This window comes from Pantherophis guttatus, chromosome 2 (genome assembly GCF_059756535.1).
Source record: "Pantherophis guttatus breed Tessera chromosome 2, ASM5975653v1, whole genome shotgun sequence".
In the NCBI taxonomy this organism is placed as follows: Eukaryota; Metazoa; Chordata; class Lepidosauria; order Squamata; family Colubridae; genus Pantherophis; species Pantherophis guttatus.
In genome coordinates this window covers 44,146,776-44,158,858 of record NC_142064.1, presented here as the reverse complement: position 1 = coordinate 44,158,858, position 12,083 = coordinate 44,146,776, and the positions used below count along the sequence as shown (strand labels likewise).

Sequence of the window (12,083 nt, the reverse complement as noted above, 5' to 3'; positions counted from 1 at the left end):
TTGAAGATGAATCAACCTTGTTCCACACTCCGTTCCCTTTATTTAAATATGAAATTGAATAACTTGGCTAATTAGGATAAATGTTAGGGTTCTTTTAAAACAAAAAGCCATAGGGAATAAGGAAGAAAGAAAACAGGATATGGAATTTGCAGATCAGGAATTATGATAGTAGAATAGAAGATATCAAACAGACAAAAAGTTGTATAAAAAAACATTTTTTTACTACCAGTTTGCCATGTGAATACTAAAATGTTGTGTTTTATTTTATTTTTTTCTATTTTTTCCCCTTAGACCAGATGACACTTTGTTAATGTGGCATTTCAATTCTGTGTGGAAGATACAGAGAAGCAGACTGGCAAGTAGACAGACAGACAGACACACACACACACACACACACACACAGACACAGACACAGAGACAGACAGACAAACACACACACACACACACACACACACACACACACACACACACATGAAAGATTGTGCCTGGTCAAGGTACATACAATACTTCAGGAATCAATTATGAAAGCAAGCTTAATGGATGACAGTTTGTTTGAAAGTTTATTTTCAAGTGATGGCATACTAAGATATCAGCGGACCTCTAAAATGTTTGACCTTGGTATAAAACTCAAAAATAAACATTATTTATTTAGAACTTACTGATTGTTACCCTAATGTTCAATGATTTGTGGCTTTTTCCAATGTTTCTCTCTGCATTCTGATTCAATTTACTTATAACATGCAAAATATTGCACATAAACAGAAGAAAATGGTAGGATTTTTCCTTCCTATGTTGATGGCATCTTCATTGTTCATTAGCACAGGAATACTTCATTGTGTATTGATAGTTCTTTTGATGCACAGACCTGTCTCCAGGCTGTTGATAGACTGGCAACAGAATAACAGTGAATCAGAGTTCTGCGAAGACATTTTGAAGTACATAATCATTTCAGCTTCAATATATAAGTATTTAAAGAGAACATATTGAATTGTTTTAATTAAAAATAGTATTGCTCCTGGGGCTGTAGTGTCAATTAGGGGCATGGAATTTCCTCCATGTAATAGCATTTTGTTTCATATCTAACTAGAGGGCGTACCTCAAAGAGCAGCTAATAATCTAGGAAGGTAGCTAAGCTTTTCTTGGTTACTGACTCATAAAGAAAACATGATTTTAGCAACACATCCCCCTCTATTTGACATTTATCATTTGATTTATTTATTTCATGAAACAAATATTCACAGCATTATTTTAAACTTTAGACTTAATGGTTTTAGTGAGGTCTTTGATGGACATATCAGCTACTGGGACATGGGAGAGGGGGGCAGTAGTGGGCTTCAATTTTTTTTACTACCGGTTCTGTGGGTGTGGCTTGGTGGGCATGGCTTGGTGGGCACGGCAGGAGAAGGATACTGTAAAATCTCCATTCCCACCCCACTCCAGGGGAAGGATACTGTAAAATCTCCATTCCTTCCCCACTCCAGGGAAAGGTTACTGCAAAATCCCCATTTTCTCCCAATCAGATGGGACTTGGGAGGCAGAGAATAGATGGGGCGGGGCCAGTCAGAATTTTTACTACCGGTTTTCTGAACTACTCAAAATTTCCGCTACCGGTTCTCCAGAACTGGTCAGAACCTGCTGAAACCCACCTCTGGAGTGGGGGGGGTAGACCTGTGTTCCATGCAGAAAAATGTAGTCTGAGCTATTTAAAAAACTACATGGACTTTCACTCTTGAAGAAAACTGTAATTTCCTGGTCCAATGGGGAATACAGAAACAAGATGGTTGAAGAATACCTGGCTAAAGTGAGCTATGATGCTGGACTGATGATCTAAGGTAGTGTCTTTGTTCAAATCTTCTTCTTTATCTTTGTTTATCTTTATTTGATTTATATACCGCCATACTCCCGAAGGACTCAGGGCAGTGAACAGCCAAATGATAAAATACATAAATACAAAATTTAAAAGCAGAATAAAACCGAATTGAACAATTTTGCCCAGACAAAAAACACTCCAATCATTTAAAAATAGATTAAAATTTTCATATTAAAAAAAAAAGGTAAAAGATTAGACCAGGCCCGCCTGGTGGAATAAAAAGGTCTTGAGAGCGTGGCAGAAGGTGCGCAGATCCGGGATCCTCCGTATCTCTGGGGGGAGCTCATTCCAAATAGTAGGTGCCCCCACAGAGAAGGCTCTCCCCCTAGGGGCCGCCAGTTGACATTGTTTGGCCGACAGCACCCGGAGGAGCCCCTCTCTACGAGAGTGGCCGGTGGGAGGCTATTGGTGGTAGTAGGCAGTCCTGTAGGTAACCAGGTCCTAAGCCATGGAGCGCTCTAAAGGTGGTAACCAAAACCTTGAAGTGCACCCAGAAGGCCACCGGGAGCCAGTGCAGCTCACGCAGGAGAGGTGTTACATGGGAATGCCATGTCGCTCCCATTACCACCCGCGCGGCCGCACTCTGCGCCAGTTGGAGCCTCCGGGTGTTCCTCAAGGGGAGCCCCATGTAGAGAGCATTGCAATAGTCCAGGCGGGAAGTGATGGCATGAGTGACCGTGCGTAAGGAATCCCGATCCAGAAAGGGACGCAACTGGTGAATCAGGTGAACCTGATGAAAAAACTTCCCGGTCACGGCCGTCAAATGCTCTTCTAAAGACAGCCGTGAATCCAGGAGGACGCCCAAGTTGTGAGCCCTCTCCGTGGGGGCCAATGATTTGCCCCCAATAGTCCGGGGTGGCACCAACTGACTATATTGGGATGTCAGAAACCACAGCCACTCAGTCTTGGATGGGTTGAACCTGAGCCTATTCCTCTCCATCCAGATCCGCATGGCCTCCAGGCATCGGGACATCACTTCAAGGGCATCGTTGGGGTGGTCCGGGGTGGAGATGTACAGCTGAGTTTCATCAGTGTACTGATGGTACTTTACCCCGATACCATGGATGATCTCGCCCAGCGGCTTTACATAAATGTTGAACAAGAGGAGGCGAGAAGACCGACCCTTGCGGCATCCCACATATGAGGGGCCTCGGAGTCGACCTCTGCCCCCCTGCCAACACAGACTGCAACTGGTCGGAGAGAAAGGAGGAGAACCACTGCAACACAGTGCCTCCCACCCTAACTCTTCCAACCAGTGCAGCATGATACCATGGTCGATGGTATCAAAAGCCACTGAGAGATCTAATAGGACCAGGACAGAGGAGCAATCCCTGTCCCGAGCCCTCCAGAGATCATCTACCAACGCGACCAATGCCGTTTCCATGCTGTATCCACACCTGAAGCCCGACTGGAACGGATCCAGATACGTCGTTTCATCCAGGTGCTGGGGGAACTGCTGAGCAACCATGCTCTCAACAACCTTCGTGGCGAAGGTTGTTGAGAGCGTTGAGACTAGAATGCTAGTCTGTTCTTGTTTTAGTCAAATATAATTTGTAAATTAATATATCAGTTTGCTGGGTATATATTTCCATGCATGCAGTAATGATTGAAATTACAGATGGATGCTGGTTAATATTAAATTCTTTATCCTGAGGATTTTAACCTTGTATGCGTGGGATAACTTCATGGTTTCTGGGACATATGGAAACTGAAATCTGAGGAAATAGAAGGAGGGGAGGAGAAAGACAATGAAAACTGTATGCAGCAAATGATACTTAAGTATCTCAGTAATTCAACCATGAAGATTATTAAGTGTTGCCTGGGGCCAAACTCTCTCAACATATTGTATTTAATCTGACAGAACTATTGTAAAAAGTAAAACAGGGAGATGTCTATGGACCTTCTCAGTCATGGTTGTCCCAAAGGTGCTTTTTTTAGAGGCAACTGGATTTTCTGGTTTTTCTTTGACGTCGTTTCGCTTCTCATCAAAGTACCCAAAAGTACCCAAAGTACCTTTGGATAAAACAGAGAGATAAAATAAGACAGAGAAAGCACTTAAAGCATGACTTCTGACATTTCCTCCAAGTCCTTTATCAGCATTGATCAGACATTTGTGCATATGGGTCCCTGCGAAGCTGAGGGGAGGCTGCACATTCTCCTGCCAGGTGGAAGGGGCTTAGACTGGAGGGAGGTACTTGACCAGGTGGAAGAAGCTTAGACTGGAGGGAGGGATTTGATCAGGTGGAAGGAACTTAGGCTGGAGGAGGCAATAATATTGTAAGTCTCTTGCCATCTGCCTTTCCCATAGATAAACACTGAAGGAATTTGAAGGGGAAATTACCTCATGGCCCCATCTGACTCAGCCCATTTTGAAAGTTGATCTTTCTTTTACTGTTCTGCCCACCAAGATACAACCATGAAATCTGGTCATATTCTATTCAGTTTTCTTCTGCTCGATGAACAGACATCTCCTCCTCCTTTGTTGGGTTGGAAAAGAAGAAAAAGAACCAGTTAAATTTGACTAACCTTCCAAGTATGAGCATTGCAAAAGGTTAACCGACTGAACCAGGCAGAAATGTTAGATGAGAGTCTTCTCAGAAGTATAGCAGTATTTTGTTTTCTACGGCCAGGAGCAGACAAATAATCCTAGCCTGGGTGTAGAAAATCCAGCCTTGGCACATCACTCAGGGATTCTGCAGTTTGTTCTTAAAAATAAAACAATTAATTTTGGGGAAGGCACATTCATTTTGGAAGGATGACACAAGCTCCAGGGCCTGCAAGCTCTGTGTTGCTAACTTGTGATATACATCCTTTAAATAAATATATTCATTGCAGTGCTTTTAGGAAATGCAGATGTTACACAGAAAACAGTTGTGTAACTACCAATTAAATGAAGAGTAGAAGCCCTATGACTCTCCAACTATGATTCAGCACAATCCATCTTTTTTTTTTGATCAGTGATCAAACTGGCTTTAGCTCCCAGGTGCTGGTGGCTAATTACAACTCAAAGGCTACACATTGCTCACCCCCAAATTAAATAGATCCCATAGTTTATATATGCCACATAAACTCTTAATCCCTGTTTAATTTGACTGGAATCTACTGGATACTTTTTCTTCTATTATTTCCCCCAAAAAACAATCAATCAGCCTGTGTCTATGATATATATGGTAGTGGAAAATTGGGCAAACATTTCATGTGAATGTGCTTGCAAATGCTTACAATACTCATAGGTTTCCCTGAGATCAGTGGATACTAATAGATGTGAATGTCTGTCCATTAGATCAGGAGCCCAAAGTATTAGATTATATGAAACATGATTGCAACATGGATTACTATTTTCTGAATTATGAAATGTGTTCATTTTGTTTGTTTTATTTCTATTTTATTTCTATCTAAATATTCTGCTTGGTAAAACTGGGTGGAAATTGGCCAAACTAAAGCTCTTCATTAAACTGTGCAAAGCTCTTCATTAAATTTTGCAATAGTGCAACTGTGATAAATTGCAGTATTTTTCTATGTTGATGAAATTAGAAAATGTAACACAATGGAACAATGCTGCCATCTACAGGGCAATATGGCATTACATAACATAAATGGATGAACTAAATCCTCATAAAATTTCATTAACTATTCTTTATGCATTAGAATAATCTATTAAGTATATTCATCCTGTCTCGTGGAGAACATGTATAAAGAGAGGAAATTCTTCCAATTTCCTGATCTATATATGCACCCAACTTTGGGTTATAAGCATATGACCTTGTTGATGATTTGGAATGTGGGCAAATTTGCATATCTTGGCTGAATTTTATATATTGTTTTAAAAAATGCAACTTTATTCAATTCCGCTTAATTCTAAAGAAATATATGTTTCACCTCCATTGTCTTTACTTTCTTTATATTTAGATCTGAAAGGGAAGACAATGAAAACCATACATTTTTAACCCTTTGTGATCAACCTGTAACTACTGAGGCTATTATTATTGTTGTTGTTGTTGTTGTTGTTGTTAGTGGAGGTTCATATAATACCTTTCATTATGGTAGTTCATATAATGCCATAAGGTACCTAAAAAGTTAACAGCAAATATACTACACAAAATATAAAAAATTTAAGTACTCTAAATTAACTCAGATTACTATGAATAGCCTTACTGTAAACTAGCTCAAAGAAGCTGCAAAGGAAGAATCTCTCCAAACTTTTTCTAAAGCCACAAAAATGGGAACTTAGAACAGCTCCTAAAGGAATACATCCTATAGAACAGAGGTCTCCAAACTTGGCAAGTTTAAGACTTGTGGACTTCAACTCCCAGAATTCCTCAGCCAGCAACTTGAGTTGAAATCCACAAGTCTTAAACTTGCCAAGTTTGGCGACCCCTGCTGTAGAAGGAGGAAGTCCTGTATGTGCCTAAGAAAGATATTTTTTAAGCGACCCTTTCCTACTGATTAACTGATTCATAGCAAGGTAGATTGTTCCTCAAGAAGATTCCATTAGAAGAATCAGGTATCCTGTTTCTTTCCACCACACTACCATCTACTTCTTTCCATTTGACATGCCCTCTAATCATCAGGTGGAGGAATATACACCTAAGTAGCTTCTGAGACAGAACTGTGAGAGATCTTGGGTTCACAACCTTCTTGTGTTGTTTTCCAATGGATATGAGAGAGATAGCTATAATTCCCAGTCAACTGTTCAGAGTTGGCTGAAGAGAATTAATTTAATTCCGAACAGAACCAGGGCTGTTTGGAGTTAAATGTATCCCTTTACAAATATTAGACAGGTCATCTTACTTGTTTTTCTGAGCATATAACATCCTAATCACCTCATAACTCAGTGCTATGGGATCTCTGGGCCATTGCATGTATGGAAGATAATATCACATGGTTATGATTATTTTGTGAATCAAAACCCTGAATTTAAAGAGTAGTTCAAAGTTATGCAGGAAAGTTATTCTGGAAGTGCTCAGGAAAAAGCTGGATAATGTCATGGAGGCAACATGGATAATTACTTTAATACAATACAAAAGATTATTCCATTATAGGTTTTACGCATGTAGGATTATTCTCTGAATTGTTTATATTGTAAGCCAGTGAATGCTTACTGGTAAATAAACCCTATTAAGTTTGATAAAATGTATTCCACGTCCTAGTACGATGAAAGATCTGATCTAAAATCTTGAAATTGTGATTAAACTGTGGATTGCTCTTCTGCAGGTCATCTCTTAGATGCTTTGCCTCAGTTTGTTTTCCTCTTTACTGTTTCATGGACTTCCTAACTGAATAGGCAAGGACAAGTCATGAGCCGCCTTGTTGCACAGGGCCATTTTCTCTTACCTGCCCTCGCTGACGGTCAGCATTCATCCAGGCTTACTTGTGCTTTCTAAATAACACAACAGGATTTTGTATGGCTTTATATTTGTATAGTATTCTTTAAAATATCTGTGCGTTCCCAATTTTTCAAGTGATCATTCACATTCATTCTAACATTTGTCCCCCTTGGTTTCACAGTCCGCCTGTGTGCACTGAGATCTCCATTCTGTAGGTCTGCAGAAGTTCCCTAGCTGAGCTTTGCAGGATGCATGCCATCTTTCAGTCAGTCAAACCAGGGGTGGGCTCTAAATTTTTTTACTACCGGTTCTGTGGGCATGACTTATTTTGTGGGCGTGGTGTGGAGGTCATGTGACTGTGTGGGTGTGGCTAGCTGGTCATGTGACCAGGTGGCCATGGCTATGTGTATAGGGACTACTCAGAGGGCTGAAAAAAGTCATTTCTGACAGGTCCTCGCACTTTTGAACGGTCTTTGCACTTATGACTGGTCATCATTTATGTCCATTGTAGCATTCTTAACCACCGTGTCACTCATTTCACAACTGCTTCTCTTCACCATGGTGACAAGATAGGGTGAAAAACATAAAATGTGAGGACAGTCGTAAATTTGAGGACTGGTCAAAAGTGCGAGGACCAGTCAAGAATAACTTTTTCAACCCTCTGAGTAGTCCATATGCACAAAAGGACTACCCAGAGGCCTGAAAAAAGTGATTTTTGCAATATTCTCCCCCTGCCACACCCACAAACCCACGCCCACAAAGCCACACTGAGCCAGGCTAAGATTCGATATTGGGATAAAACTCAAATAATAGAGATCCAAATCTTTGATCAAGGTGGCAAGACTATTACTAAAAGAGATAATTCCCAGATTTGGAATTCCCAGTTATATCTCGTCGGACAATGGTCCTGAGTTTGTTCATCATATTAATCAGGCCGTTGCAATGGCGGTAGGGATAAAGTGGCGGTTTCACAGTGCGTTTCGGCCAGAATCAGGTAGATGTGCAGAAAGAATGAACAGGACCCTTAAAGAAAGAATTACTAAGATTTGTACAGATAGTCATCTAAAGTGGCCTGATGCTTTACCACTAGCTTTATATGCAATCAGAAGCTCGCCAAGGGGCCAACACAAGTTATCGCCATATGAGTTAATGTATGGACGACCGCCAGGGTTGTTAAGAAGGAACTTGGCTGGGTGGCCAGATTTGGGGCATAAGGGGGGAGTTTGGAATATGGAAATGGTACAAGAACTTAATAAGCAAGTTGAGAGGCTCCAGCGATATGTGATGGAACAAGTGCCCCCCCGGTTAGTAACCCATTGTCACCCATTTAAACCAGGGGATCAAGTATGGGTTAAGCATTGGAAGAAGGAGCCACTGGAAGGACGATGGAAAGGACCTTTTACTGTTATTATGACTTCTCCCCTTGCTATTAAGATTGCAGAATCAAAGTCGTGGATTCATTGGACACGAGTCAAGGTGGCGGCAGAATCTGGCTGGAAAGTGACCATGGATAAACAAAATCCCACTAAGCTAACATTCAAGCGTGTTTAAAGACAGCTTTTTCTATTTTACATATAGGATACTTGGAGCTGTGATCGATTGTGGGGACCCACAACAGATCAAAAGAGTGGACCGGATACCTGGGTTGGCGCATTATTTTGGAGGCTGATTAAAGACAAGCAGCTGAAGAACAAGGATCCATGTGGGAGGAGAGTTGGATGTGGGCGTGTTGGGGATTGGGGGTATTGGTCCTGTCGATTATTGTGTTTTACAGGTATAAACAGTGGTTTTGTGGACAGCCAAAGAGCATCAAGGCACCAGCTACTCCAATCCCTAACTGCCCGGATCTTCTTCTGAACACCCACATAGTATAAATTGTCTGCTTACCAAAGAAATACTGCTTGTAATAGGTGAAAGGCGATTCTCGAATGTACCAAGATTTTGTCTTTCCAATGTGTTGGTTTTGTAATTGTGGATGTGAGTGTTGTTGTTGTGCTCATTGTATAGATTGTGTTTTATGCACAGGGTGTTTGATTGAGTGTGACATAAAGATCATAGAAGATGTGCTAGAGCACTATTTGGTGATAGGTTTGGACACATCTTATTATGTTGGTTGGTTTTTAAATTGGGATTTTAAATTTTATGGATTTGGGGGATTTAAATTGGAAGCTAGTGATTTAATTCTTTTTAATTATCTTAACTTTTGTATTTGTATGTTTTTTTAATTTTGGCTGTTCACCGCCCTGAGTCCCTTCTGGGAGAAGGGCCGTATATAAATTAAATAAATAAATAAATACACTTAAGACTTGCCCCACTATTGAGATAGCATTGAGAGATCGGAATAAAAAGGACTGGGAGGATGCAGAACATGGTGATTGTTGGACTGGGATTATGCATAAGTGGATGGGTAGTGGGACTATGAAGTGAGTCAGATATCCCCAGGATAGAAGCAACAAGCAAGGAGAATTGTGACCCATGCACAACATTACAGGGCACACGAGTTTCTCAAACCTTGATTTATCACACTCAGAAACCTGATGGGTGTAAGGAACACACACCCCAAACCCGTCAAGTAAACAATACCATATATCACATGTGTATACTGAAGGATAAGGTGCAGTGCTATAACCCCGCAGAAGCCAAACAAATAACTACTTATGAAATGTCAATATACACAACAGAATGTGGGAGGGAAGAACTTTTGAATAAGACAGAATTTAGGAAGTTGGGGAATCCAGTAGAGATAACATTTGATGCCTGTTTAGCTATTAATCGTAACTGTGATGTATGGAAGTCAACATGTGGGACATTAGAATGGGAAAGAAGTTATATGTTGGACAAAAAGTATATGTGCCGAAAGCAGGGAGAATGCAGTGATTGAAGCACATATAGTTATTGTCCATATTGGTCTTGTGCAGTTATGTGGACAGGAGATCAGCCAGGGGGTACCCAGAGATGCAAGTTGGAAAATGGGGTAGCTAGTAGTGACTGCCGACAGAATGAATGTAATCCTATAAAGATCACATGTATCCCGACAAAACTATGGAAGGAGGATTACGGATTAGGAATCTATGCTAAGGGAAAAGATCCCCTTGTAACCCTTCGATGGTATGTTACTAAGGTTACCAGAGCAACACAAGATACGAAAGGATTGTTCTGGTCATATTATTTGGAGATGGAGAAGTTGAATATACCTGAAATTCCTAGTCATGTAACAAATACCTTTGTCAAATTGGCAGAAGACATAGCCCATACCCTGAATGTATCAAATTGTTTTGTTTGTGGAGGGACTAACATGGGAGAAAAAATGGCCATGGGAAGCCCAGGAATTAAATTATTCCAAAATATTAGAAATGGATCAGAAAGGTAACCTGTCATATAATAAGGATAAGGATGGAGACTGGACATTGACTACTAGTCTGGTAGGGAATGTGAGTTTTCAGAGAAAAATTGTGGCAGGCTGTCATCAGGTAGGAAACCTCATATGTACAGGCAAATGGGAAAGTAAGGTATGGTGGTCAGGAAGCAATGCCACAGAGGGAACTGATGAAATGGCTCTGTTTCAGGTAAATGGGCTATCCTTTTTAAAGGATCCAGATAATCAGACCCTTGAATGGCTGGCTCCTGATGGACTATACTGGATATGTGGTAAAATGGCATATGGGGTTCTACCAAAATCTTGGTGTGGAGCCTGTGTTTTGGGATTAATTAGGCCCGGATTCTTTTTGCTTCCCCTTAAGACTCGACAGGTTTTAGGTGTCCCGGTATATGATGAGGTGGGGAACTTACGACAAAGAAGACATATAGACACATCTGCAATAGGAAAAGTTAGGGTCGGAGGTAACCAACATAGTTGGGGAAGCGAAGAGTAGCCTGCAGAGTGAATTATTGAGGTTTATGGACCAGCTACATGGGCGGAAGATGGCATGTATGGCTATCGGACCCCTATATACATTCTGAACCATTTAATTCGTCTGCAAGCTGTGGTCGAAATCATCACCAACGAAACTGTAAAAGGACTTACTCAATTAGCTAGGGAGAGTGTCAAATCAAGGACATATATTATGCAGAATAGATTAGCCTTAGACTACTTGTTAGCCAAGGAAGGAGGGGTATGTGGAAAGTTTCATTTGACTAACTGCTGTATAGAAGTTGATGAAAGCGGAAAGGTTATTAAGGAAATAAAAGATAAAATGGTTAAAATAGCTCATGTGCCAGTCCAGACTTGGAAAGGCCTTAATTTACAGGATATGTTTTCAGGATGGTGGCCAAAGTTACCTGGCCTGCAGGCCATTTTTGGCCTGGTGGGATTAATAGCTGCAGGGTGTATTTTTCTCCCATGTATTTTACCTCTGTTTGTTAAGACTATTTCTAAAAGTCTATCCTTGCTGGTGGAACGTAAGACAACTGCTCAGGTGATGGCTATGTGGGATTACAAACGGCTCCAGCAGGAAGAGGACCTGGAGGTGTGACTCGTCTGGATAAGACAGATGAGTCACAAAGGGGGTATGAGCCAGGCAAGATTCGATATTGGGATAAAACTCAAATATTAGAAATCCAAATCTTTGGTCAAGTCAGAAGTGCCTCTTCCGTGCCAAGGTGCTGAGATGGCAAACGGTATTTGACGTAGGTACAGAATTGTAAAAGGGCAAACTGACCCTAAACAGATACATCCTGTTGTTTAATGTTTATTACACCGCAAATGTCATGTATATCCTAGAGAAGAAATACTGCTTTCCTTACTGTCCTCTTTACTGCTCTTAAGGCGCCTTTGAGCCCCTTATCTCCTCTTTTATTATGTCTTGAGCTCCGGAGCTGAGAACCTGAGCCTGTGGGAAAAGGGCTGTTATGTCTTGCCTAGAGCTAGGTTAAAGGGTAACCTCTAC

At 41.0% G+C, this 12,083-nt stretch overlaps 1 long non-coding RNA gene across 1 annotated transcript; it reads right to left on the bottom strand.

Moving 5' to 3' along the window:
* Positions 1–541: 541 nt before the first annotated feature.
* LOC117679079 (uncharacterized) lies at positions 542–6,034 on the bottom strand. Its single transcript, XR_015731885.1, has 2 exons — positions 3,771–6,034; positions 542–917 (listed from the first exon to the last, which is right to left on the bottom strand). It is a non-coding gene; the product is annotated as an uncharacterized LOC117679079 (long non-coding RNA).
* Between the last annotated feature and the right edge of the window lie 6,049 nt (positions 6,035–12,083).